This window comes from Loxodonta africana, chromosome 14 (genome assembly GCF_030014295.1).
Source record: "Loxodonta africana isolate mLoxAfr1 chromosome 14, mLoxAfr1.hap2, whole genome shotgun sequence".
Lineage (NCBI taxonomy): Eukaryota > Metazoa > Chordata > Mammalia > Proboscidea > Elephantidae > Loxodonta > Loxodonta africana.
The window spans coordinates 22,281,292-22,308,292 of NC_087355.1; the positions used below are offsets into that span (position 1 = coordinate 22,281,292).

At 39.9% G+C, this 27,001-nt stretch overlaps 1 long non-coding RNA gene across 1 annotated transcript in view; it reads left to right on the forward strand.

Moving 5' to 3' along the window:
- Positions 1–27,001, forward strand: part of LOC135227613 (uncharacterized) — a 48,788-nt gene that overhangs the window by 4,713 nt on the left and 17,074 nt on the right. Inside the window, exon 2 of the long non-coding RNA XR_010317781.1 lies at positions 12,661–12,815. This is a non-coding gene — a long non-coding RNA (uncharacterized LOC135227613). The remainder of the gene's footprint in view (positions 1–12,660; positions 12,816–27,001) is intronic.

Sequence of the window (27,001 nt, forward strand, 5' to 3'; positions counted from 1 at the left end):
AGCAGTAATCATAATTTCCAAACTTCCTTGCTTGCAGGCCAAACCAAGTATCACCTAAGTGCCAAAATCAGTGCCAAAGAAGTGGTAGAAAGGAGAAGCAGAAATCCATTGTTTGATAACTAAGCATAAAATATTTAGAGTAAGGAAAATTATGTTTTCATCATTGAAATAGTCTTTATTAACATGTAACAAGAGGCTCTGAAGAGCTATTTTTGGTAATGAAAACCTAATGTGTTCTCGAATATTAGTCAGATATAAAGAGGGCTGAATCGCTGATTGGAATTGACTTCTTTTGTTTTTGGTCTGATTTTTTTTTCTTCTTTGTTTTATTTTTTGCCTCCATGTGGCTTCTTTTCTAGCATCAGATATTTTATTTTTGTTTTGGTAGGGTATTGTATCAAACAAATGTATCATTGCTTAAGCTATCTTAAAGAACAAAACTTAAAATTGCTTTACAGCATCATTTTAACTAGCGTTTTTACATAGTATTAAAACTATATATTAACAAAGTCATAGCCACGTGTTTATAGTGAGTTTGTAAGGGAGGAATGCAATGAATAAATCTTTCATTTGCTTTTCAGAATGCCCAGGATGCTGGCAGCTGATGTCCCTTTTACTCTGTAATCTTTGCAATATTTTTTACTCTGAAATTTTAGAGCACTTTTTGATTTCCTCTTGATCGAAGGGTAAATGCCTAACAGTGTTTTGCCTAAATCCAAAAAGATATAGCTATTTCCCTTCAAATCATAGAATTTATTTATATATTCAAAAGGAAATCTCAAGTAATGTCTTTAACTGTCACAATCAGTGATGGAAACCCGGGGCAAAATATTTATTAGAGTGAAAAACGAGTTGTTCCTTCTTAAATATGCATATATATGAGAAAGAAAATAATCATAGAAACCCTGTCATCACTGCGATGCGATGGCAAATAGCAAATTTTTAATCTTTGAGGTAAGATTTCTTAGCGGTCTCAAGTATCTAATTTAATGGGCCTGGGTTGCTTTCTAGCAGCACGAAATTCTTACTTGCCATCGGAAGCAATGGCACCAAGGAAGGCAAAAGGCAGTGCGCGTTTACCTGTCCTGTGCGCTGTTGGAAGTGGATTTCGAGTGAGGCCAGGCACAGGGATTGTGAATGCATGTTGGAAATTAAGTGTGAGCTGAAAATGCTGATCAGACCGTTTGCGTCGGAAAGGGGTGTTTGCCTTTGAAGAAATATGGGAATGTAGTTGAAAGAATCAAAAGTGGATGGCTTATTCTATGTGAAAATTGAGCTGAGAAGCTTGAGGAAAGAGAGAGAGAGGCAGAGAGAAAGAAAGCGAGGGACCCTGGGGGACGCGCGGGTTTGTGGCCATGTGGGAGGATTCGCATGACCAAAGACCGTGAAACGATTTGAGCCGGTTTCAGATAGTTGAGCGAAATTCACCTCAGATAGGAGGGTTTTCTTAGTCGACTTGGCCTTCAGTCGACGGAAATGTAGCTTCTTATGCAAGGCTCGATTTTTTTTCTTCAAGCCCTGGACGCTGGAACATTTTGATGCGGTCTCCGAAATGCCCAGGAGACCCCGGCTCTGGTACTGTGTGCAAGCGCGTCAGTCGCTCTGCCTGGTGGCTCTGCAATTCGATTTCAGGCCTCCCTGTCCCCCCACCCCCGCCCGACCCCCTTCCCCGGCGTTATTTTTCTGACTACTTAAGAGGAAAGAAAAAAAACTACCTAAGAAACTCTAGAGGAGGCTGTGGGATGCAGAACCGCACACGTGGTCTTGCAAATTAGATAGGAGGGTGGGGGAGGAGGGAAAGAGAAGTGAAACTAGAAATTATGGTACAGCTTTAGAAGTTGAGAATTTCTCTTTTTGTTTTCCAATATATATTGTTTTCGGTTCTTCACAGCTGCACTTTTTCAATAAAAGTGGAAGAGAGGGAAGATTATGGCCCGAACAGTGCCTTGTCTATGTACACAAAGGTACATGCAGTTCGGCTGTGCGGATTTTTGCCAGGAAGCCGCAAAGAGACGCTGTTCTTTGCACTGTGGCTAAGCAGTAGTAGACCATTTTCCCAAAGATTATGAACAGTTCCTTTGTCCAAATCCAAGATACAGATATGCATGATTTCTCTCAAAGAGGGCATTTGAATTCCATTCATTTAGAGAGATCTCAAGTCCTCAAGAATTAGAGAAGATGAAAAGACACCCTTTTGGACATGTTTTGGGTAGCTAAACAGGTAGGCAGATAGAGACAATAGATTGGTTTATTTCCGGAAGTTCTGTGGGTATTCAGAATATAACAACTTCTTGCTAAAAAAAAATATATATATATGTTATCGTAAATAAAGTCAAAAGACAACATAGATGCATCATATTGATAAGTAAATTTGAAAACAAATTTTGTTTGGAAAAGAAGAGAAATCAAAATGATCAGCTACCACTGATATCTCAACCAAGGCAGAACTGAAGAAAAATAGTCCACGCCCCCAAAAGAATGTTGTTCAGTTTTACTTTTTCTTTTCTAACATGTCTTGAATTAAACAAAACATGTTAACAAGATTGTAACGAAAACTCTGCATGATGTAAACATCCAAAGGAAGAAATTCTAGATTGATTATGTTCTGGGACCGCAAAGATTTTATTACTAGATATTCCTTCAGTAGTGGAACCAGGGGCCGTGAAAGTAGAGGCAAAATAGCCCTGAGGCTCCAACTGGGGGTGGGGTGGGGCTGAGGGTGGGACTTCAGAGAACTTTCCTCCAATTGGAAAAAAAAAATACTGCATGAAATGTATGTGCAATAAGTTGAGCCGAGATTTTTTTCCAAATTCAAGTATGTATTTAGTAGGTTTTAAAGGGCAATTGCCAATTCATGGATGTATTGGAGTAAAACACAAGACCAAATGCCAAATGCCTGTGGTTTGTGTAAACTGAATAAAATCATGGGGGTAAGTATTTAGGTGGATCAGGGACGAACATAAAATGATAGATAAAATAAGTTGTTATGACTTGTCGTGAGAGTCTACGTGTTTATTAATTTTCGTAAGTTTCCAAATGTTTCATTTGCAAGTAACACTTGTCTAAGCTTCTGAGACTGCAGCAGGCATTTTCCTATTTAGCATTCCGGAAGTACTCGTGAAAAGATAAAGGGATACCCCTAAGTAAAGCGCGTCCTTGCTGCTTGACCTCAGAAAACATTAGAAGTGTTTGGACTGGCCATCTCTGCAAGGATGCTGGGTGTGAGGGGGAGGTGGTGAGGGGACCTGAACTGCCTTCTGCTGCCCCACCTCCTTATAAAGGTTTGAATAACGTCCATGTAACACCATTCGATGGGTGCTGGGAGGGAAAAGGAGAGAGCTCATTAGGTGGGAGAAGTGGGGACTGGGGAGCGTTTTAACACCTCCTCTTGGTGAGGAGGGCCGGATCAGAAAAACTCTCTAGATTGTTCAGTTGCACGCCGGGTTGGATGGGTCTACAGCTAAGGCCTGCCTTTTGAGCCGGCACCTTAGCTGCGGGTCCTCCTACGGCTGTAGCCTTTGACTGCGCCGGCACCGCGCACCCGCGGCGGCCGCAAACGTCCCAGGCTGGGAAGCCCGCTGCCTCTCCGGCGGCGCTATTACCGGCAGCTGCTTCTGCTTAGCCCTGCAAGCATCAGTGTGCCCCAAGCCACGGCCTCTCTCTCGAGTCCGTCTCCTCCCGCCCCTCCCTTCCTTTCCCCGCCTCACCCCCTAGCTCCGCCGCGGCCACGGCCCTTCGACGCGGTTGCGAAGTGCTGGTACAGGTTCCGAGTCGCGGGGTAGAAGGGTTGGGGAGGGGGGCGAGGGAATGAGCTAGAAGGAGCGGGAGGCTTTACACCCTCCGAGGGAAGGTAGAAGAAGGCACTGAGGTGGTGGGCTTAGGAGGCCGCAGGCGGGAATGGAGCCGGGGGTGGGGGCCTCGTGTGCTGAGGGTGGTTCCGGAGGCCTGGACCGGAGAGGACCGGAGAGGGGCAGCCGCGCCCGCCCGCCACCTGTGGCGCCTGGAAGAGCCGACCCGGCTGAAAGGAGGCAGAGGCTCAGCTGTCCTGGCGCTAGGAGACGCTGCCCTCGCAGGCGCAGGGGAATACGCGTGGTGACCCCCAAGGGCACAGCTCGCCTGGGAGGTCTTCCCCCTGGTCCTTTCGTGCACTCGCAGCGTCTGCTAGAAACAAACATCGCGAAGCTATAGCAGCCATCGCTACAGTTTCGGTGGAAACTGGCACCCGGAAGCCGCGGCGGCTCGGGGCATCGAGGTGGGCGCGGGGGGCAGGGTTCAGCCCGCAGCGCCGTGGCGCGCAGGCCGGGGACTAAGCAGCCGAGGGGGCCCGGCAACGGCGGGCTGGAATCGATTTCTTCTCCGAGCTCCGGCCGGGAGTAGGATCCCAAGCCGGGGCAAGTGTCTCCTGGGGAGGGCGGGCCGGGTCCCTAACCCTGGGCTGTAAAGGACCTAACGCCTGCCCCCTTGCCGCAGAGACCTGCTCTGACACTAAGAAGAGATACCTGCGGGGTTTGCGATCTTATTTTGGAAAACGAGCCTGTTGTGACCAGGACGAGTTAGCCAGATTCCCGCAATCTTGCACAGTTTTGTTTTGCTGGCTTGGCACCAGGAATAATCGTTTATTGCCTACTCAGAAGTGACCCAAGCAAAATGGCCTATCGGGTCCTTCTCCCCGCCCACAGCCTAGAGTAGGGGGCTCAGCCATCAGCGGAGGGCACACCCTTCCGCGCCTGTGTCCTATTTGACAGCGGGAAGGTTTTTAGCGGCCTGTAGCCGTCCAGACCTGGCAGTTTTGCAGATGAAGAAACTGACACTCCAAGGGGTGACCTGCCCAAGATTAGGTCGCCTTTTACCCAGTGTCTAGAACAGTGCCGGTCCCGTGGTGGGCCATCAGTCAATACGTGTTCAATGCATGAACACCCAGCCTTTTGGTTGTAGATTTAGGAACCCAAATGGGATTACCGCCTTTGAAGAGCTAAAGCCGAAGCGTAACCACGTGCGCTCCAAGGCAAAGACACAGCACTCCCAAATCCGATGCCCTTTTCCTGACAGATTCCCGCGAACCAAACCTTGACCCCTTCACCCGCCTTTTCCGATTTTCAAGAATCCGCAGTCTGCAGCCCCATCCCACAGTTTTCACTCCGCAGTTCTGGGGACTGTCTTGTGGTCAGTGTCATTTCCTTGGTATCAAAAGCGACTGCAGGCGGAAAATTATGTTAAAACCCAATTCTCTCCTCCTTTATGGACTCCCTTCTTTTTTTTTTTTTTTTTTCCTTTTAGCGGCCTTAACCGCGACCAAGTACAAACCGTCTGCTTCGGGACAGGGGTGGAGCCTTTAATGGTCGCTCGGTGAGGCTTTAGCATCCCTCCCCCCAGCCTCCCGCCACTAGCACACAATTCAAGTAGAAAACGGCTTGCGTGCAAGGCATCACAGCTTGAAGACAACACGACAAGCCCACTGCTGCCCCGCAGGCCTCGTAGAATTTCTAGGGGCGCCCTGCTTGGAGGAGGGTGTGTGTGTGGAAGGTGGGGGCGGGGGGGACCTTGGGGCCAGGCGCCGAGAAGTGCCGACGAGCCCAGGCGGGTCAGTCTGGCCCCGGCTTCTCCGGTTCTTTCCGCAAACACGGTGAACTGGCTGTGATGCACGCAAACGACGCCCAGTCACAGTTTACCGGAGAGACACTCTTGCCAAAGCTTTTAGGGAGGTTGGTAATCGTCAGCCACGTGCTACCTGAAGACCAATAGGGCTTTTTCCAGGTAAAGACACCCTCCCCCAGTGGACAGATACCGGCGACTTTCGGGAGATGGAAATAGGTTGGGGGCAGTTTGGAGATTTAGATCAGCAGCTTAAACAGAAAAACGTGTGTAAAAGTCGATAGTAGTTGTGGGGGCACCCTCAGGACGGGCCGATTCTCGCTCGGAGCAAAGGGCTTGGCACACACAAGCGCAATGACCGTTGGGACCACTTGCAACAACACGGAAACGGTTCTTTCCTCTGGTGATCCTCTGTAGCTCTGAATCTCCCAGATGGAGTCTCTGCTTGCTGTGGGATCCAAATAAATAACTTCAGTTTCTTGATTATCAGCTGAAAAGCTGCTGATGGAACGGTCGTCTAAGTTACCGTAGGGTCTCACTTTGGAGTTCCCTCAGACACCGTTCTAGGTATTCTTAGGGATAACCTCTGTTCATTGTGACGGAGAAACACGAACCCGTTTACGTTTATATTTACAGTTAAGGAATGCAAAGTAACAAAAAACTCATAGGGACCTTATAGGATAGAGTAGAACTGCCCCCTTGGGTTTCCAAGGAGCTGTTGGTAGATTCGAACTGTCGACCTTTTGGTTAGCAGCTATAGCCCTTAACCGCTGCACCACCAGGCCTCCAACGAAAATACAGGTGAGTTAAAAACAAATAAAAACATTGGAAAGAAATTGACTTCTTTGAAAATGACTAGGACAGATGCTTCCAGATCTCTTCACTGATCGTGGATTGGGCAGTACATAACTAGGAAAAAAGTCACTGTACCAGAGAAACTATAGCAGTGAGACTACTCTGGCAATGCACGTATGATTTTCAAGTACATCCTATTTTATTTTTGTACGTGTGCAAGCATATAGGAGCCCCACATCTCTCCAGTTCCTATTAACAAATATTCCAGGAAAATACTACAAATCATTCAGGAAAGAAAAAAAAAAAAAAAACGAATAATGGCATTTTCCAAGACTAGACACGTATAAATCTCTCATTTTCCTGAAGTTAAGCCTTGTGTTCCCTTTCTGTTGCAATTTCAACATGGGAGAATACAGATAATTTTACATTCTTAGTCCCACATCTTTTAACAAAGAGAATTTCCCTCCTTTTGCCTTTACCATATAAAACTAGAAGCAAAGCATTTTGCAGTAATGGATTTTTTGTTTCCACCTTTAATGCCACTCACTTTGTATTCCTAATATCCTTTGAGCAGACATTGCCAATATATGAAATGAGGCAATATAAAGAAAAACCTCCCACTGGCCAGCCTATCTGTGGAGTCTGTAGGGATACACATGCTGTTAATTCCTTCGAGCTCCATCTGTGGGAACGACGAGGCACAGCCATTATGGAGGATTTCAAGGTTAAATTAATTAGGTTCTTCCATTATACCGCAGTCTTCTGGAGATGGCTGCCATTTTTCCTTTAAATGTCATTATTTCTCTATCTGGTTAGCAGCTGATGCAGTTAAAGGGAAGATAATGTAAATTTAACAATACAAATAACACTTTCTTTCATGTATGTTTGAAAAATGCCTGGTGAGAAGGAGCAGCTAAGTTGTACCTGCTCATCATAAACAACTGATGTAACTCATGCTTTAAAGGAATAAAATAAAACCAGTCAGTGTGCTTGGATTCTTTTCTACAGTGAATTCTTAAATCAATACTTTTGTTTCATGTTTTCATGTTCTCAGTAATGTTAACGTATCCAGTTACAAACTCTTGCCAGTAAGAAAGAAAATAAGCCCTGCTGTCCACCCTTTTGAACACTTTTAAAGAATTATGCTTTCTTTTCATTTGGAATTATGATTTTGATTGTCTGCTATATCTCCTATGGATTCTGAGTAGATACACTTAATTCCCTACACTAATCACCTGAGTTGAAAACCGGGGTGATGTTAGCTGACTCAATAACATCTCTGATCGTCTACAGAAAGGGCACATATAGGCATGAAAATAGCATTGGTTATGATGTTTACTCTACCACTGCAGAAAGGGATCAGAAAGACCGGTAGGCTAATGAATCTGTACAGCAAATATTAAAAACAGATGTATCCCTATTGCATTACGGAGTAAGAATGTATAGGTGATAATCTGCAGATTCTAATAAAAAAGTAGGGCAATATAATTTTTTTTATTTTTCAGCCTTTCAAGGATTATTTTATTAGTTTTATCGTTAATAAAAACACTTGGTAACGTAATATGTAATATTTCTAGGACAAATATGTAAACAGGCTACAAATCAAAAATAAAAGCACTGTTGTCCACAAATAAGTTTTGTTTGCTGGAGGTATCTTCAGCTTTTCCCTTTTGTTTCCTACGAAGTGACTAAACGTTTTTAATCGTCCGTAAGGGGCAATTTAGCTTATGAAAGTAGTAGTTCATTTAGATGTAGGTGATCCAGGGACGCTGTTCGCCTCCAAATGTATTTGTGCCTTTTGCTTGATGGTTGGATCCGCGGAGCAGACTGAGCTAGGCGCGGGGTCTTGAGAATGTAAGTTCTACAAGTCAAAGAGATTTACATAACGATGTGACTGACAGTGGCCACCACTCCCTCCTACACCCCAGGATGCGCGTGTTTGGGCAGAGGACCACCCTGGCATATTTACTTAAGAGTTGTGCAGCCTTGACGGAATGATGCCAGATGAAAATAGCTGGCATTCAAAAATGTTTACATGCACAGAGAGAGCGCGTGTACCTTGCTAACAATGGGCGCAGGCATCGCCAATAGACAGTGAAATCGCCAAAAGCTGCCTCTGATTCGAGATCTTAAACTCTTGCCCTAATTGCACGTGAAAGCCTTATAGGTGGTATCAGTGGTGGAGGAATCCAAAAATTCTAATGTGCTTCGAACTGGGAACGACTTTGGTTTATGGAGATGTACGGTTTAAGACATGAGAATGGAGTTGAGAATAAGAGACAGAACAATTAACTCTAAAGATTCGAATTAACTAAAATATCTCATAAATATGGTGTTATTGGATCCCTTAAAACTTGTCACCAGCAATCAGAAAGCCATGCCATCTCCCTCATTCTTTTCTCCACCTTCTTCTCTCTCTTACACCATGTTTCCAAATCAACATTGTCCTTTACTTTCAAAAAGCAGGACCTAGATTTTGAACTTTTGAAAACTGTAATCCTCCAGACCTACTGGAGATATATAAAATTAACTAAGACACGGGTAGTCAGGGTAGTCAAATGAGAGAGAGAGAGAGTGTGAGATAGAGAAAGAGGGAGAGAGAGGATGAGAATGAAGGAGACTCTTAACGTTTGAAAGGAGTCTGCCCCTTCCCCCCTTTTTATGGGGGAGGAACCATAAAATTCTCTGCAGCACATTGTGTTTTGCTGAACGTTTTAATGCTTTAATTTAAAGTCAGAGGACTTTTTCCTGGCTACTTTCTGGTTCTTGCTGTTCATCTGCGAGAAAAATCCAGGTGGCAAATTTAATGTAATTCAGTAAAATTTTCCAGTGTAGCCTTGTTTAAGGCAGTTGTCAGGAGTAGAGCAGGAACTTTTAGATGCAAATCAAAAGTCAATTGGCATTTATTAAAATATTCATTAGTTCAGAACTTTAAGAATTGGATTCAGTGGATATTCAGAGGAGGAATGAAATGGATGAATAATTAAGAGCAGGAATGAAATGGATGAATAATTAAGAGCAGGATCCACAGGTAAGTATCCTTGGGATAATCTTATCTCAAGTGATATTCAAAGTTAACTGGTGAATCAACTCTCGATGTTTTTGGATTCTGAAAATTAGTTAACTAAGAACTAATCTAGCAATTCTGGAAAGAAAAAAAAAAAGGATGGATTCTGACACTTAAAGGAATCAATCACTTCGAATTAGCCTAAAAGGAAAATATGATGACCAATCACTTTGAATTAGCCTAAAAGGAAAAAATGATGACTCATTCAAGCAAAGTTCTTTATCTTTTCTTATTAATAGGAAATACTTTCAATAATTGCATTTACTACTTTCTGATTCAGACATATTTTCATGCATTTATCAAAAGAATCTTCTACTTGAATACACTTTCAAAGAAATCTGCAGGAGGCACAAGGAATTCACCTTGTTTTTAAAAATAGAAACAAAAACAATCCTAGTATAGTTAATATATATATCTTTTTTCCGCAAGAGATGTGATGAAACCAAGTCTCAGAACATTTTTAACGTTGATAGAGCAGGTTTGAAAAACTTGTCATATAAATCAAACTGTTCTGGGGGCAAACCCATGTTGTTTTTTAACCACAGAGTGGGTCAGTGGGTGTGGTTATGCACATGGTTGAATGGTGAATGTATAGATTAAAATGCATTTTGCCACACTGGTTTCCAGAGAATTGTTTTGGCCTAGTGTTCCAAACCATGAGCCAAAACTTTGGTCAGTATTTTGACAACAGAGCCAGGAAAAACAAAAAAGGCTTAGCCTGTGAAAAAGAAATGAAGATATACTGAAGGAAAACAGTAGTCCCTCTGCCACTGCCTTACTCAATCCATATGTGGGCTTAAACACAGGAAATACCCACCATTCACCGCAATCAAGCCAGAGGCTTTTGCATCAGAAAGTGCCTTGTGTAACTAATTGGACTCTATTAAGATTGTCACTGACATGGGAAAGCATTTTGAAATTTTAAATCCGAACATGCAACGTACATAGAAAAAGATAACAGTCACATTGTTGATTCAGGAACACAAGTATAGGCATGACACACATATGGACCTGAAAGATTTGTGGGCTTTCTTTTGTGATGTATTATATTAATTATCATTCAGGAGCACGTTTGTCTTCTTAAGTTTATATGTTTGCTTTTAATCTACAATCTTTCCAGAATAGGCAGATTTCACTGAGTATGCTGGCACCACCTCATAGGCAGAGAAAATCCAAGCATTGACAATTTAAAATGATAATCAACAAAGTTCATGGTACTTGGCATGAAAACCAAGTTTGTAGAAAAAACATACTTTGAAATAATGGAACTTACAGTGAACTTTTTCACTCATGCTGTTGGACATTGGACAAAAACAAAATACTGTAAGTATTCATGCACACACACAAATCTAACTTTGACAGCAAATCTTTGGGAAAGTGTATACTTCAACATTTCCATTACGGATGTTTTTAAAACTCACCCAGATATGGAGTATATTGAAAGCTTATCTTCCCTTTGTTCTTGCTGTAGTCCATCATATTATTACTCTGAGGATCTACAGTGGAATTGTGTGCTTAGCTCTGACAACTGTCTCCGTGTTATGGTTGTCAATCATATTTGTTTTCTAGAGAAGGGTAACTTGTTGCTAGCATTCTAGAGTTTAAACATCTATTTTGGTTTGCTTTTTAAAAAAAAAAAATGCTTTCCTACAATTAGGAGAAACATGCTGTATTTCATCTACCTAAAAACTTCAGAAGGCATTATATTGTGTTGTCATTTGATTCAAGATTTCTTTTCTGTGAAGGGTGACCGTAACAATAGCCACCATCTATTTTAGCAATTGATAATACATTTAGACAAGATGATCTCTCAGGAAATTTCTCTGGTCAATATTTACTGCCGTATTTTAGTAGCAAGCATCTTTCTTTTGTTAGTTTCAAGATGTCTTTTTTGTCATGGATCACTTCTAATGTAATTCAGCATTTCTCCAATTTCAAAAACAAAATAATGATTGCAGCTAGGAAGGGTATGTAATTTGTGTTCATGAAACTTAGATTTACCATGAAGATATTGCCAAAGGAAGGGCAAGCTGGACAAGCAACAAATCATTGGAAACCTCGAATTTGTAGTATGTGTGTGTGTTTAAATATCTTCATAATCCTAGTATCATGAAAATTTCAGTCTGATAATAAGACCCTGTTTAGTAGGTTCTTTACATGAATTCTAAAATCTTTATATGAGGGAGCTCATTTAGTTCTCACAACAATACTCTGGAGTATGTACATTTATTACTCCCATTTTACAGATGAGAAAATTGAGTCACAGAGAAGTCATTTAGTCACACGGAAATCACAGCATAAATGCTTTATAGGCAAACGATAAAACACTGGGATCCTTGGATTCCTACAATAATCTAGGAAGTATATGGAAAATAATAAAAACGTCATTTAAGCTGAATTATATGCCTAATCCTCCTCCCCATTTATTTATTTATTTCACAGCACTGGAAAGTATTATGTGAAAATATCAGGTGAAAAGCAGTCAAACAAAGATCAAAAATTGCTACTGTGGAAATACGATCTCATCCTGAAATAGTATTTCTTCCACTCACAATTACATCATGTTTCACACATAAACCTCATGTGCACACACGTCCTGCTAGTTGGCAGCCATAAAGGAGTCTCCTTTAGATGGGGAGGGGTAGGTTACTTTATCAAGGCACATAGTAGGTGTGCTATATCTCCACTGCCATCGAGTTGATTCTGACTCTTAGCGACCCTATAGGAGAGAGTAGAACTGCCCCACAGGGTTTCCAGGGAGCGGCTGGTGGATTCAAACTGCCGGCCTTTTGGTCAGCAGCCAGAAGCTTAACCGCTTCGCCAGCAGGGCTCCGTAGTGGGTGCAGACATCTTTTAAAAATCGTTCTTTAAACCTCAGGGAAAATTGTCTTCAGTGGGAGGAAAGCAATACTAGACTATTTATTAAAAGAGAAGATCGCCGAGTGGCGCCAGCGGTTTGTGATTGGCTGTTAACCCAAAGGCTGGTAGTTGGGATCCGCCCAGCTATCCCGGAAGCAAGGCCTGCTGATCTGTTTCTGTGAAGATTTAAAAAAAAACAGCCAAGAAAATCCTATGGAGCAGTTCCGCTGTGTAACACTTGGGGGTGCTGTGAGTTGGAGTAGATTCAATGGCAAGGAGTCTGGTTTTTTGGTTTAATCAAAGGGAGACTTGAAGAACATTGATGATTTACATTTCTTTACATTTAGGAGGAATGGAATTGAGGAGTCAACAGTCTTACAGGATAAAGAGTTCGCCTTTGCAGTCAGATAAACCTGTGGTCTTGTACAGAGCCGCGGCCTCCGTGTCTCCACCTGCAAAATGGAAGTAATACAAACTCGTGGGTTTGTCCTCGGAGCTAGAGGTAATTGCACAGTTCCCGAACATCATGGATGGCAAACTCGCTTTGAGAAGTGGTTTGCAGCCTGGTTTAAGGTACATGCTCTGGAATTCGGCATAGCTCAGAATTCTGGCTCTGTGAGACCAAGGTAAATTACTTCATCTTTTAGGACGCATTTCCTCATCTGCAAAGCAAACCTGTACCCTGGTGGTGCAGTGGTTAAGAGCACAGGTTGCTAACCAGAAGGTCAGGCAGTTCGAATCCACCAGCCCTTCCTTGGAAACCCTACAGTGCAGTTCCACAGTGTCCTACAGGGTCGCTTTGATTTGGAATTGACTGGATGGCAATAAGTTTGTTTTTTTTTTTTTGAAGTGGCCATGAAGACAATAATCTTTCAATACTGTTTTGAGGATTTAAGTACATTGTATAGATTAAGCACCTCGTTGAATTCTTGGCAGTGCTCAATAAATACCAACGATATAATTGATTATTTGAGAAAGAATAAAACAAATGCAATATGATCTGAAGCCCCCTGCCCCGGGTTTGGTTTGGAGCCCTGGTGGGGCAGTGGTTAAGTGATACGGCTGCAAACCAAAAGGTCAACAGTTTGAATCCACCAGCCACTTCATGGAAACCCTATGCGGCAGTGCTTAAGTGATACGGCTGCAAACCAAAAGGTCAACAGTTTGAATCCACCAGCCACTCCATGGAAACCCTATGCGGCAGTTCTGCTTTGTCTTACAGAGTTGCTATGGGTTGGAATCGACTGGATGGCAACAGGTTTGGTTTTGGTTTATAGGGTTGCTATGAGTCAAAATCGACTTGACAACGTGCTTGGTTTTCTCACGCAACCCTTTCCAATACTAAATTTCTGTTTTCCAGACAGCAGAAGTGCAGATCTTGCTTTTTTTTTTTTTCTTTTACATCTGAACTTCAATTTCTTCATCTATAAAATGGGTGTATATCCACCTTTAACTCTGTAGTAGTAAATTTTTTAAGGTGCTGTTAAGGCATCTCTCAACGGGAATTAAATTTCTTAAAATAGCAAACCTATAAAACTGCAAATAAAATTTATTAATGTACTGACATTTAGTGATCCATGAGCTATCATTTCATTAGGCCAAATTCTTAACCTCAGACACCCAGGGGGTAATTTTGCTTCATCGACCTGAATAGGATGCTAATCTAGCCAAACAGATTCAATTCTAAAAAGTTATTCCACGAAAAGTCTTTCTTTATTCGTATAGCTATTGTGCATAAATGTAATTTTCATGCAACACCTTACTAGTGCCATAGGGCAAATTAAGTGAAAGAGAAATAAAATAATATATCCCAACTGAAAGGAAAGACTGTCAGTAGAGAATGTCACGGGTGACAGTTATACTGTAACTCACCAAGAAATGATCAAGGCACTTTGCATAGTTCCTCTGTGTTCTTTCTATCCTGACCTTTCTTATAGCTGACTTGAAGTGATCTTGACTAAAAACCACCCCTGAGGGCACAATGAAATTTGCTCGTTAAACTATTTTAGTGTTTTTTCTGGATACCATGCATAGCATGGTGCTGTCTCTGTGTGGTAGAACCAGAGCTAATGGCTTTTACTGACTCCACAGATCCATATCCTGTGTCACCACCCGCTACAAACCTTTTCTAAAACCAGAGTTCTCACTCACCAACATCATCTTCATTTCCAAATAATTGATGCAAAAAATAGTACTCAAAAAAACTGATAGAGAATCCACAGTTAGTTATGGAAAGGACAATGTCACATGACGATTATAAGGCAATTTTATAAATTTCTATTTGGCTCCTAGACATCTTTTTTGTTTCTTTTGAAATATAGTTCTGCATTCTGTCCCGTTGTTCATTTATAAGTAACCTGACGAGGTATTTTATTTTCCGAACCAAGATTCTTTTGAGTGTGGTCCAGAACAACAGGAATTGTTCTGGGAAAAGAGGGATAGAAAGTCACCCTATTGTTGAAAATAAAATAACAAAAAAAGCCCGGTTGCATTGTGTTGGCTCTGACCCATGGCGACCCCATGTGTGTTAGAGTAGACCTGTGCCCCACGAGGTTTTCAATGGCTGATTTTTGGAAGTAGACTGCCTGGCCTTTCTTTGGAGGTTCCTCTGAATGGACTCGAACCTCTTACCTTTAGGTTAGTAATCGTGAGCTGTAACCACTTGGACCACCCAGGCACAAGTTTTAATCAACCTAAGGATCTAATTTTGTAGATTGTGGAAAATATTGGTGGTCTAATGAAAAAAATAAGCCACAATTCTTTTTTTTAATTTTTATTGTTCTTTAAGTGAAAGTTTACAAATCAAGTCAGCCTCTCACACAAAAACTTTTATACACCTTGCTACATACTCCCAATTGTTCTCCCCTTAATGAGACAGTCCGCTCCCTCCCTCCACTCTCTTTTTTTGTTTCCATTTTGCCAGCTTCTAACCTCCTCCATCCTCTCATCTCCCCTCAAGGGAGGAGATGCCAACATAGTCTCCGGTGTCCACCTGATCCAAGAAGCTCACTCCTTACCCGCATCCCTCTCCTACCCATTGTCCCGTCCAATTTCTGTCTGAAGAGTTGGCTTTAGGGAATGGTTCCTGTCCTGGGCCAACAGAAGGTCTGGGGGCCATGACCACCAGGGTCCTTCTAGTCTCAGTCAGACCATTAAGTCTGGTCTTATGAGAATTTGGGATCTGCATCCCACTGCTCTCCTGCTCCCTCAGTGGTTCTCTGTTGTGTTCCCTGTCAGAGCAGTCATCGGTTGTGGCCAGGTACCATCTAGCTTTTCTGGTCTCAGGCTAATGTAGTCTCCGGTTTATGTGGCCCTTTCTGTCTCCTGGGCTCATAATTACCCTGTGTCCTTGATGTTCATTCTCCTTTGATCCAGGTGGGTTAAGACCAGTTGATGCACCTTAGATGGCTGCTTGCTAGCGTTTAAGACCTCAGGTGCCTCTCTACAAGGTGGAATACAGACATCTTCTTAATAGATTTTATTATGCCAGTTAACTTAGATGTCCCCTGAAACCATGGTCCCCAAACCCCCACCCCTGCTACATTGGCCTTCGAAGCATTCAGTTTATTCCAGAAACTTCCTTGCTTTTGGTTTAATCCAGTTGTGCTGACCTCTCCTGTATTGTCTTGTCTTTCCCGTCACCTAAAGTAGTTCTTATCTACTATCTAATTAGTGAATGCCCTTTTCCCACCCTACCTCCCTCCCCCACTCTTGTAACCATCAAAGAATATTTTCTTCTCTGTTTAAACTATTTCTCAAGTTGTTGTAATAGTGGTCTTATTCAATATTTGTCCTTTTGCAACTAATTTCACTCAGCATAATGCCTTCCAGGTTCCTCCATGTTATGAAATGTTTCACAGACTCATCACTGTTCTTTATTGATGCATGGTATTCCATTGTGTGAATATACCATAATTTATTTATCCATTCATCCGTTGACGACACCTTGGTTGCTCCCATCTTTTTGCTGTTGTAAACAGTGCTGCAATAAACATGGGTGTGCATATATCTGTTCGTGTAAAGGCTCTTATTTCTCTAGGATATATTCCAAGGAGTTTTTTTTTTTTTTATGGTAGTTCTATTTCTAGCTTTTTAAGGAAGCGCCAAATCGAGTTCCAAAGTGGTTGTACCATTTTACATCCCCACCAGCAGTGTATAATTGTTTCAATCTCTCCACAGCCTCTCCAACATTTACTGTTTTGTGTTTTTTGAATTAATGCCAGCCTTGTTGGAGTGAGATGAAATCTCATTGTAGTTTTGATTTGCATTCCTCTAGTGGCTAATGATCTTGAACATTTCCTCAAGTATCTGTTAGCTACCTGAATGTCTTCTTTAGTGAATTGTCTGTTCATATCTTTTGCCCATTTTTTAATTCGGTTATTTGTCCTTTGGCTGTTGAGTTTTTGCAGTATTATGTAGATTTTAGAGATCGGGTGCTGACTGGAAATGTCATAGCTAAAAACTTTTTCCCAGTCTGTAGGTAATCTTTTTCCTCTTTTGGTGAAGTCTTTGGATGAGCATAGGTGTTTGATTTTTAGGAGCTCCCAGTTATCTAGTTTTTCTTCTGTATTGTTAGTAATGTTTTGTATACTGTTTATGCCATGTATTAGCGCTCCTAATGTTGTCTGTATTTTTTCTTCCAGATTTTTATCATTTTAGATTTTATATTTAGGTCTTTGATACATTTCGAGCTCGTTTTTTTGCATAGAGTGAGGTATGGATCTTGTTTTATTTTTTTGCAGATGGATATCCAGTTATGCCAGCACGATTTGTCAAAAAGACTGTCTTTTCCCCATTTAACTGTTTTGGGGCCTTTGTCAAATATCAACTGCTCATATATGGGTGGGTTTGTGTCTGGATTCTCAATTCTGTTCCGTTGGTCTATTTATCTGTTGTTGAACCAGTACCAGGCTGATTTGACTACTGTAAGCCACAATTCTTATTAATTAAAATCCACATTAATTATGAGACCATATGGAAAATATGTGTAAGGATCTTAACCTAATACTTTTTCAAATTAGATAGTGAACTGTCAGAAACCCATATTATCCTAGACTATTGGCTGTTTCTTAGATCATCATTCATGACCTTTGTCATCTTTATTTAAATGGTCTTAGATATGACAAGTCTACCCAATTTAAAATAATGCCTCATAAAAAAAAAACTCTTTTTAAAAAAATTATCTGTTTAGTACAAACAGTATTTTGTACTTACTAGATATTCGATAAATATCTGTTGAATGAATGAAAAAGTGAACCAAGATATTTCTGGTTGATTCGGAGTTATCTGTATAACTCAGACCTAATCAACAAATGAAAACATTTCTTTGTTCCAAGTTTCCATACAAACGGAAGACCACATTCTACCTTTTTTGGGAGGGAGGTATACATGCATATGAGGTGACCATATTATTAAAAACTCAAGCTATCATGGACACATTACTGAAAGACATCATAGAATCCATTTTATGTACACAGAAATGCAATCTCTGAGCAGCTTTACTATTTTATTTTAAGGGGGTCACTTTTATGACTAACGTGTTCCTTTAAATTTGTGAGAAATAATAATAAAAAACCTGTTGCCATCGAGTAGATTCCAACTCATAGTGACCCTATAGGACAGAGTAGAACTGCCCCATAGGGTTTCCAAGGCTGTAATCTTCACAGAAGCAGACTGCCACATCTTTCTCCCATGGAGCATCTGTGAGTTCGAACTGCTCATCTTTCAGTTAGCAGCTGAGCACTTAGCCACTCCACCACCAGGGCTCCTTTCGTGGTTAGTTTAGGATACTTATATATCTGTCTAACCTTATGATAGACTATTTTAGGTAATTATAAAAATCTAACAATAGTATACTTCCTTTTTTTTTGGCTATTGTTTTCATATGTATTATTTTTGCATATCTTATAAAACCCACAATACATTGCTACTATTTCTGTTTTCAACAATTGATAATCTTTAAGGTGGCTTAACTAATAAGAACAAGTCTTTATGTTTATCCACGTAGTTACCATTTCTACTTCTTTTCATTCCTTTCTGCAGATCCAGGTTTTCATCTGGTATCATTTCCTTTCTGCTTTAAGGTCTTTAATATTTTTGTAATACAGATCTACTGGTGATGAATTATTTTAAGTTATATATGTCTGAAATGTCTTTATTTCTCCTTTGTTTTTGAAATATATTTTTACTGGGCATATACTCTGTCCCATAGGGTCGCTATGAGTCGGAATCGACTTGACGGCACTGGGTTTTGTTTTTTTTTTAATAGAATTCTAGGTTGACAAATGTTCTTCCCAGCACTTTAAAGATCTTGCTTGTAGCATACATTGTCTCCAAAGAGAAACATGTTACCATCTTTAACTTAATTCTTCTCTCTCTTTTTTTCTGTCTGCTTTTAAGATTTTCCCTTCAATACTGGTTTTAACCAACTCGATTATGATGATCCTCAGTGTAATTTTCTTCGTGTTTCTTGTGTTTTGGTGTTTGCCGAGCTTCAAGAATATGTAGGTGAATAGTTTTTATCAAATTTGGAAAAACTTTAGCTATTATTTTTCAAGAATTTTTTTTCTCCCCTCTTCTCTTTCCTTTCCTTCAGAGACCCCAATTACTTGTATATTTCACTGCATAAAGTTGTCCCAAAGCTTACTGCTCACTGAACCTCTGTAATTTTCCCCCCAGTCTTTTTTAACTCTGGGATTCGTTTTGGGTAGTTTCTATTGTTATGTCTTCAGATTTACTCATTTTTTAAATTTTTTTACTGCAATGTCTAATCTGCCATTAATCTCACCCAATGTATCTTTCATCTCAGTCGTTGTGATTTTCGTTTCTGTAAGTTTTATTTGTGCCTTTTTATAATTTTTCCTGTGCGTATTTAACATGTCCAGTCTTTCCTCTAACTTCTTGAACCTAAAAACTGTTTTCAAGTGCTTTTCTACTAATCCTGTCATTGATGTCATAGCAGAGATAGGTTCAATTGATTTATTTTTCTCTTTATTATGGGCTGCATTTTTCTGCTTCTTTGCATGCCTGGTAACTTTTTATTGGATGACAATGACTAGGTATGTCACTTTTTGGCCACTAGATATTTTTATTCGTATAAAATGCCTTGAATGCCTGATGGATTCGAACTGCAGACCTTTTGGTTAGCAGCTGTAGCACTTAACCACTATGCCACCAGGGTTTCCTGAGCTTTATTTGGGACATAGTTATTTGGTACCAGTTGGATCTTTTTAGGTCTTATTTTACTTTTGTTATGTGGGACAAGAGCAGCATCTAGCCTGTGGTTAATTTTTCCCCAATACTGAGGTAAGACCCTTCTTAGTAATCTAACTGATAAAAATGAATTATGAGTTTTTCACTTTGGCTGTTGGGAACAGGTGCTGTCCCTGATCCTGGTGATTTGAGGGCACTGTTTCCTTTAATATTGTGGATGGTTCCTTTCCTGGCCTTGGGGAGTTTCTTCACAGGCGTGTGTAATCAGTACTCCATTGAATACTTGAGGTGAACCTTTTGCAGACCTCTGCAATTCTGCCTTTGTGTAGCTTCCTCCTCTTCAGCACTCTGCCCTACAAACTCTAATAACTTGTACGTCCCTTGACTCCCAGATCTCTCTCCACAAATTAGAACTACTACCTGGCTCTCCCTGGAATCCCCTTTTTGCACCACAGACCGAAACTTTGTCCAGGCAGTAAGCAGGTGCTATTTTTGGGCTCACCACATTTCTTTCCTGCTTCCCAAGGATCACTGGACTTAGTTGCCTTATGTCTAATTTCTTGAGAACTATTTGTCTTAGTTATTTTAGCCCTGCTAACAGATATACCACAAGTGGATGGCTTTAACAAAGAGAAATTTATTCTCTCACAGTCTAGGAGGCTAGACGTTCGAAATCAGGGTGCCAGCTCTAGGGGAAGGCTTTCTCTCTCTGTTGGTTCTGGGGGAAGGTCCTTTTCATCTTTTAATCTGGTCTAGGAGCTTCTCAGTGTAGAGACCTCAGGTCCAAAGGACGTGCTCCCCTCCTGGTTCTGCATTCTTGGCAGTAGGATGTCCCCCATGTCTCTTCTTGCTTCTCTCTTTTATATCTCAACAGAGATTGACTTAAGACACAACCTAATCTTGTAGATTGAGTCCTGGCTCATTAACATAACTCTGGCTAACCCCACCTTATTAGCATCATAGAGGTAGGATTTACAACACATATGCCAAAATGGTGGACAGTCACACAATACTGGGAATCATGGACTAGCCAAATTGACACATATTTTGGGGGGGACACAATTCCAGCTATGATGCTATTATTTCAAATATTTTGCCTGTTTTTTCAGTTGCTTTAGGTGGAAGGATAAACCTGGCCCCGTTTACTTAATTTTGGCTAGAAGGAGAAATCCAGCATTAGATTTTGATGAGTCAAGGGTACATATTATCATTTCTAGAATTAGTACTAATGAAATAGCAAAAAACAAACAAACAAATAAAAATATATACTTTCCAAACAAATAATGAAGGAAATGGAAGAAAAAGAAATAATCTGAAATAATGGAAGAATAGAATGAAAATATAACAACAAACAAAAAAAGACAAAACAAATAGAAAGACATAGTAAAATGGTGGATTTAGCTACAGATATATTAGTAATTAAAAGTGAGCTAGATTAAATTATACAATCCAAAGGCAAAGATTAAACAAAAACCAGCCATATTCTGTTTTATAGAATAATAACAAATACATAAGGGTACTGAAAGGTGAAAAATTACACAATGGAAAAAATATATGCCCCGTTAAGCTAACAAAAAGGATAACAAAAAGCTAGTAGAGCTATACAAATATCAGAAAAGAAGTAGAATTTAAGGCAGCAGTTATTATTAGCGATGAAAGAAATTACTTCTTAATGGTATTATTTTTAATTCACTAGTAAAATATTCTAAATTTATTTTTTTTTAATGAACTTACCTCAAATAATATAGCATAAATTAAAAGACAAGTAGAAATAAAAATCCAGTGTGGGGGGTTTGAATATACCTTTCTGAGCAATTCATAGAACAAGCAAGCAATAAACCAGTAAGCATACAGAAGCTCTGAACAACGCAACTAACAAATGTGACCTAATGGACGTGTGGGGTACACAACACACCCAACAATGGCAGAATAGTCTTTATTTCATGTATACAGAACATTTACAAATATTGACTGGTCAGTGAAGGAAGTGGCCATAGAAATCAGAGATGGTAGGAAGTCCATGGCCACAATACACTCAAAAGAGCTATCAATAATAGTGAGATAACTAGGAAAATCCCCATGTTTGGAAATTAAAAACACACCACTAAATAACCTTTGTGTAAAAAGAAATCACAAAGGAAACCAGAGAAATATTTTGAACAGAATGATAATAAAACTACGATATATTTATGTTGGTGGGGAAATTTACAGCCTTAAAGGTGTGTATAAGATAAGAACAAAGGCTGAAAATTAAAGAGCAAATCATTTATCTTAAAAAAAAAAAAAAATTTTTTTTTTTTTAGTTAGAAAACAAACTCCAAATTAACCCAAAAAGAAAAAGGAAGAGTAGACATGAATGAAACAGCCCCAGCGAAAAAAAAAACCCAAACCAAACCAACAACGAAACCATCTGAAAGACCCACAGCTATTGAAGACATTAATTCTGTAATTTTGAGACATCGATACTAACCAAGTGGTGGGGGATCCTCTATGATTATAGGGATCATTGGCAAACTCATCAAACATCTGAAAGAGAATTAGCAGAGAAACCTTTCCAGAGAACTGAAAAAAGGGTAACATTCTTATACTGGGTTGAATAGTTCTCCCCAAAATTCATTTCCACTCAGCACCGAAGAACATGACATGTGGAAATAGGGTCTTTGCAGATGTAACTATGGTAAAGATTGAGATGAGCTCATACTGGATTGGCGTGGACCATAAATCCAATGAAAGTGTTCCAATAGTAGATAGGAAAGAAGAAGCAGAGAAGGTTATCTGAAGACAGAAGCAGAGGCTGAAGTTATGCTGCTACAAGCCAAGGAACGCCAGAAGCCATCAGAAGCTGGAAGAGGCAGGAAAGAATTCTCCCCTAGAGTCTATGGAGGGAGTGTGGCCCTACTGATACCTTTATTTCAGACTTCGGGTCTGCAGAACTGTGAGGGAATAAAATTCCTGTTGCTTTAAGCCACTGGGTTTGTGGTAATTTGTTACAGCAGCCGAGCAAACTGATAAGACTTCTTAGTTCATTTTTACGACGCCAGCATAACCTTAAAATCCCAGCCTGATAAGGATATTATCAGAAAACAATAGTTTAGGCTGATAACGCTCACAAGGACAGATGTAAAAATTCTAAACAAAATATGTGAAAGCAGAAATCAGCAATTCATAAGTCAGACAATACATTATAACACAATTGGATTGATTTTAGGAATGCAATGTTTGTTTAAGCTTTATAAAACGCATCAGCGATGTTTTTCTCACTAATAGCATAAAGAAGGAAAATATGATTTCAATAAATGCAGAAAAGTTTTTAATAAAATTCATATTTATTTATGATAAATAACCTTAGAAAACTAGGAATAGAAGGAAACCTCCTTAATCTGGCAAAAACTATGTACAAAAAAACCTAACATCATACTATGGACTACATGATCAATATGAGTTGGCAGTGTGATGTAGCTGCCAAAGGACTCGACCCAGTCTTAGAAGGAAACACAATGCTTTGCTCAAGGAAGACGAAGTCCTGTTCTACCCTGCTTACGTCAGACAACATTTGGGATATGGTGCTGGTTTTGAGGACCCTAGTTGAGCCAGATTCTGAAAAGGACATGGAACGAGGGGTATCATTGCTGATGTCAGGTGGATCTTGGCTGAAAACAGAGAATACCAGAAAGATGTTTACCTGTGTTTTATTGACATTCAACTGTGTGGATCATAACAAATTGTGGAAAATGTTATGAGTAATGGGAGTTCCAGAACACTTAATTGTGCTCATGTGGAACCTGTACGTAGACTTAGAGGCAGTCATTTGAACAGAACAAGAGGATACTGTGTGGATTAAAGTCAGGAAGGGTGTGCATCACGGTTGTATCCTTCTACCATACTTATTCAATCTGTATTCTGAGCAAATAATCTTAGAAGCTGGACTATATGAAGAAGAACAAAGGCAACAGAATTGGAGGGAGACTTATTAACAACCCGTGTTATGCAGATGACACAAACTTGCTTGCCAAAAGTGAAGAGGACTTGAAGCACTTACTGATGAAGATCAAAGACCACAGCCTTCAGTATAGATTATACCTCAACATCAAGAAAACAAAAACCCTCACAACTGGACCAATAGCAACTCATGATAAATGGAGAGAAGATTGAAGTTGTCAAGGATTTTGTTTTACTTGGGGCCACAATCAACTCCAACAGAAGCAGCAGTCAAGAAACCAAACGATATATTGCACTGGGAAAATCTGCTGCAAAAGATCTCTTTAAAAGTGTTAAAAAGTAAAGATGTAACTTTGAGGATTAAGGTGGGCCTGACACAAGCCATGATATTTTCAGTCACCTCATATGCATGCAAAAGATGGACAACGAACAAAAAAGACCGAAGAAGAATTGATGCCTTTGAATTACGGTGTTGACAAAGAACATTGAATATACCATGGACTGCCAAAAGAACAAACAAATCTGTCTTGGAACAAGTACAGCCGTAATGTTCCTTAGAAGCAACGATGGGGAGACTTCATCTCATGCACTTTGGACATGTTCTCAGGAGGGACCAGTCCCTGGAGAAGGGTATCATGCTTGGTAAAGTAGACGGACAGTGAAAAACGGGAAGACCCTCAACGAGATGGATTGACACAGTGGCTGCAACAATGGGCTCGTGCATAATGAGTGTGATGATGGTGCAGGAACAGTGTTTTGTCCCTATGAGTTGAGACCAACTCAACAGCACCAACCAACACACCACTCGAACAGGAACATTGACAAAATGGAGAGACCCAGAAAAGATGATATTCAACCAGCTGCCATAGAGTTGGTTCCAACTTACGGTGACGCCGTATATATCAGTCAGAGTAGAACTGGGCTTCATAGGGTTTTAAATGGCCAATTTTTTGGAAGTAGATTGCCAGTTCTCTCTTCTGAGACATCTTTGGGTGGACTTGAACCTCCGACCTTTAGGTTAGCAGCCTAGGTTAACCATTTAGGTTAACCATTTGCACAAGTCAGGGACTCTCAGGAAAGATGATAAAGATCATAAATCATGATAACTGTAAAATGGAAAGAACTGAGGAGAAGACTGAACAAGTGGGCAGAGTTATCCTGGGGAGTAAGGTCTATATTTAATTTGAGTGTCTAGGGAAATTATACCTAGAGAAGGGAAGTTGAAGATAGATGCACTTTGGAACTCTACAAGGAAAAACTTATTAACAATTAAAACTCTCTGAAAATGAGAATCATCTGGTTTCTAAATTCTCTGATGCTGTTAGTGTTTATGAAGAGGCTGGATGAGTCTTCAGCAGGAATACTGCAGAAAGGATTGGGTTGAATTAGCAACATTTTTTTTTTTAAGGTGACTTCTAACCCTAAGATTCTATAATTCAGTAAGCATAGATCAGAACTTTAATGCTTGTTACAAAAGGCTATTACAAGTTTATGTCATGATGCTTATGGCAGCAAACACAACAGTCATACCAGGAGAGTTCTGTATGTTAATTGCCTTTGTAGCTCCTTTCTTAAAAATTTTTTAGATAAAATTGATAAATCATGTTCACCAAATGATATTTTTGCTAATCTTGCCGTTTACTGACTGTGAATTCATTTTAATAAGACTCTTGGTCAATCATCATAAAGTTGAGCATGGTACTTAAAACTCCATCACTTGCGTGCTACCTCTGGAGTCAGGATACTTAATGAATGAAAAGCTCAAGGAAGTTGAACTGGTTTCTCCACACCCTGAAATTTGCTCATGACTTCTTGAACTCTTCTCGTCCATTATGCTCAGTTTACAGATCACGTTTCTTCTCCTGAGACTAGCTCTCTTTCCAAACTGCCTTTCAGATTTCTCTCTACCTTAATAGATTTTAAATTAAATAGCATAAAAATGTGAACTTTAAACACATTTTCCAATCTAAATTTCATGAAAGCCATTACCTTCTTAATGTACACTTCTAACTTATCTGTCTAAATATTTACTGTCTCTTATTTGAGCTGTGGTCCTTTATAATTGTATTCCATTTTTATGGGCTCATGGGTATATGCATACTTCATATTGCTATTTAATATAGTCATGTATCAGTTTCATTAAAATGCCTAGGTTGTCCTAAAATTTTGATAGAGGATTTGTGAATTCTTCTATTTTCCCCAAGCAATCAATGGTTCTTTTTAAGAAAGGCTTTGATTAGCTCAGTAGTGAGAAGCGAGTACCAAAGGCCCTGCAAACAGTAACTCTGCCAAAAGACTTTCATAGCTCCGTGTCCAGAATCTGAACACCACTCCTGGTCTCATGTTTTATCTCCTCAGAAACATTTGAACATGGAGGCAACAGTGATTGTCAAGGCCAGCACCCTCACATCTGAACACTAGCAATGTGTCACATGGGTATCATTTTTTTGCCATCTTTTGTGATTTGTGGTTTGCTCAGATTGCCATGTTTAATATCACCTATGTTACCTGAGGTGTGGTGGTTAAGAGCTATGGCTGCTAACCAAAAAGTCGGTAGTTCAAATCCACCAGGGGCTCCTTGGAAACTCTACAGGGCAGTTCTACTGTCTTATAGAGTTGCTATGAGTCAGAATCAACTCGATGGCAATGGGTTTGGTTGGTTATGTTACCCGAGTTACAACTCTTACTGTATTTTAACTATGATTGGAAGAAGGTTAAGGGAAGAAAATATTTGCCCACTTCTCTTAAACACTTTTATTTTAGTAAATATATATTTATTACTTTACCATTAATCTATTTCTTATTGCTTTATTACTACTTTTTTACTTTATCAAACAAAATTTTTAAGAGAGCTAGAACAGGTAATTATATGTTCTTAATGCTGAGATGTTTTTCACGTGCAATTAAAATACTTTTAAGTATGACATCTTTTTAGATCAATATTTGTTTTTAACCTACACAATAATTTAATATTACCAGAGATATGTGTGTGGTCTTAAGGAATTCTTCCTAATTTATCTCTAAATTTACCTAAAAAGTTCAGCTAAGTATTTGAAAGCATGCTATTTTTCATGATTAATATAAACCTTATATGGTACATAATATTTTAAACAACAATTAGTAACCCATCAAATGATACGACAGGAAATATTAACCATTAAAACATCATATTATAGATTTTTACGTGATAAAGCTCTATAACATTTTCACAGATTGAAACATCTGGATGGTTAAAAGCAGCTATTTTAGTAATGTATACACCTAATTACCTCCAAACTTACCTATTTAGAATTTCACAGATTAGGTCATGAACACCTGTATCATCATTTTGCTAAATGAAGCTGGGTGGTATGAAACAAATCACAGAGCATTCACGGGAACGCTGAAAGAATGCATATACTCAAGAAGTCCTTTTGGATACATTTAGTAGAAGGTGGACGATGGTGCTAGTTATTCTAAACCCTTTGGAAAAAAACAAACGAAAGAATCCGCCCATTGGTATAAAGAGTTGTAATGATGTAGATCAGAGTTTGTCTG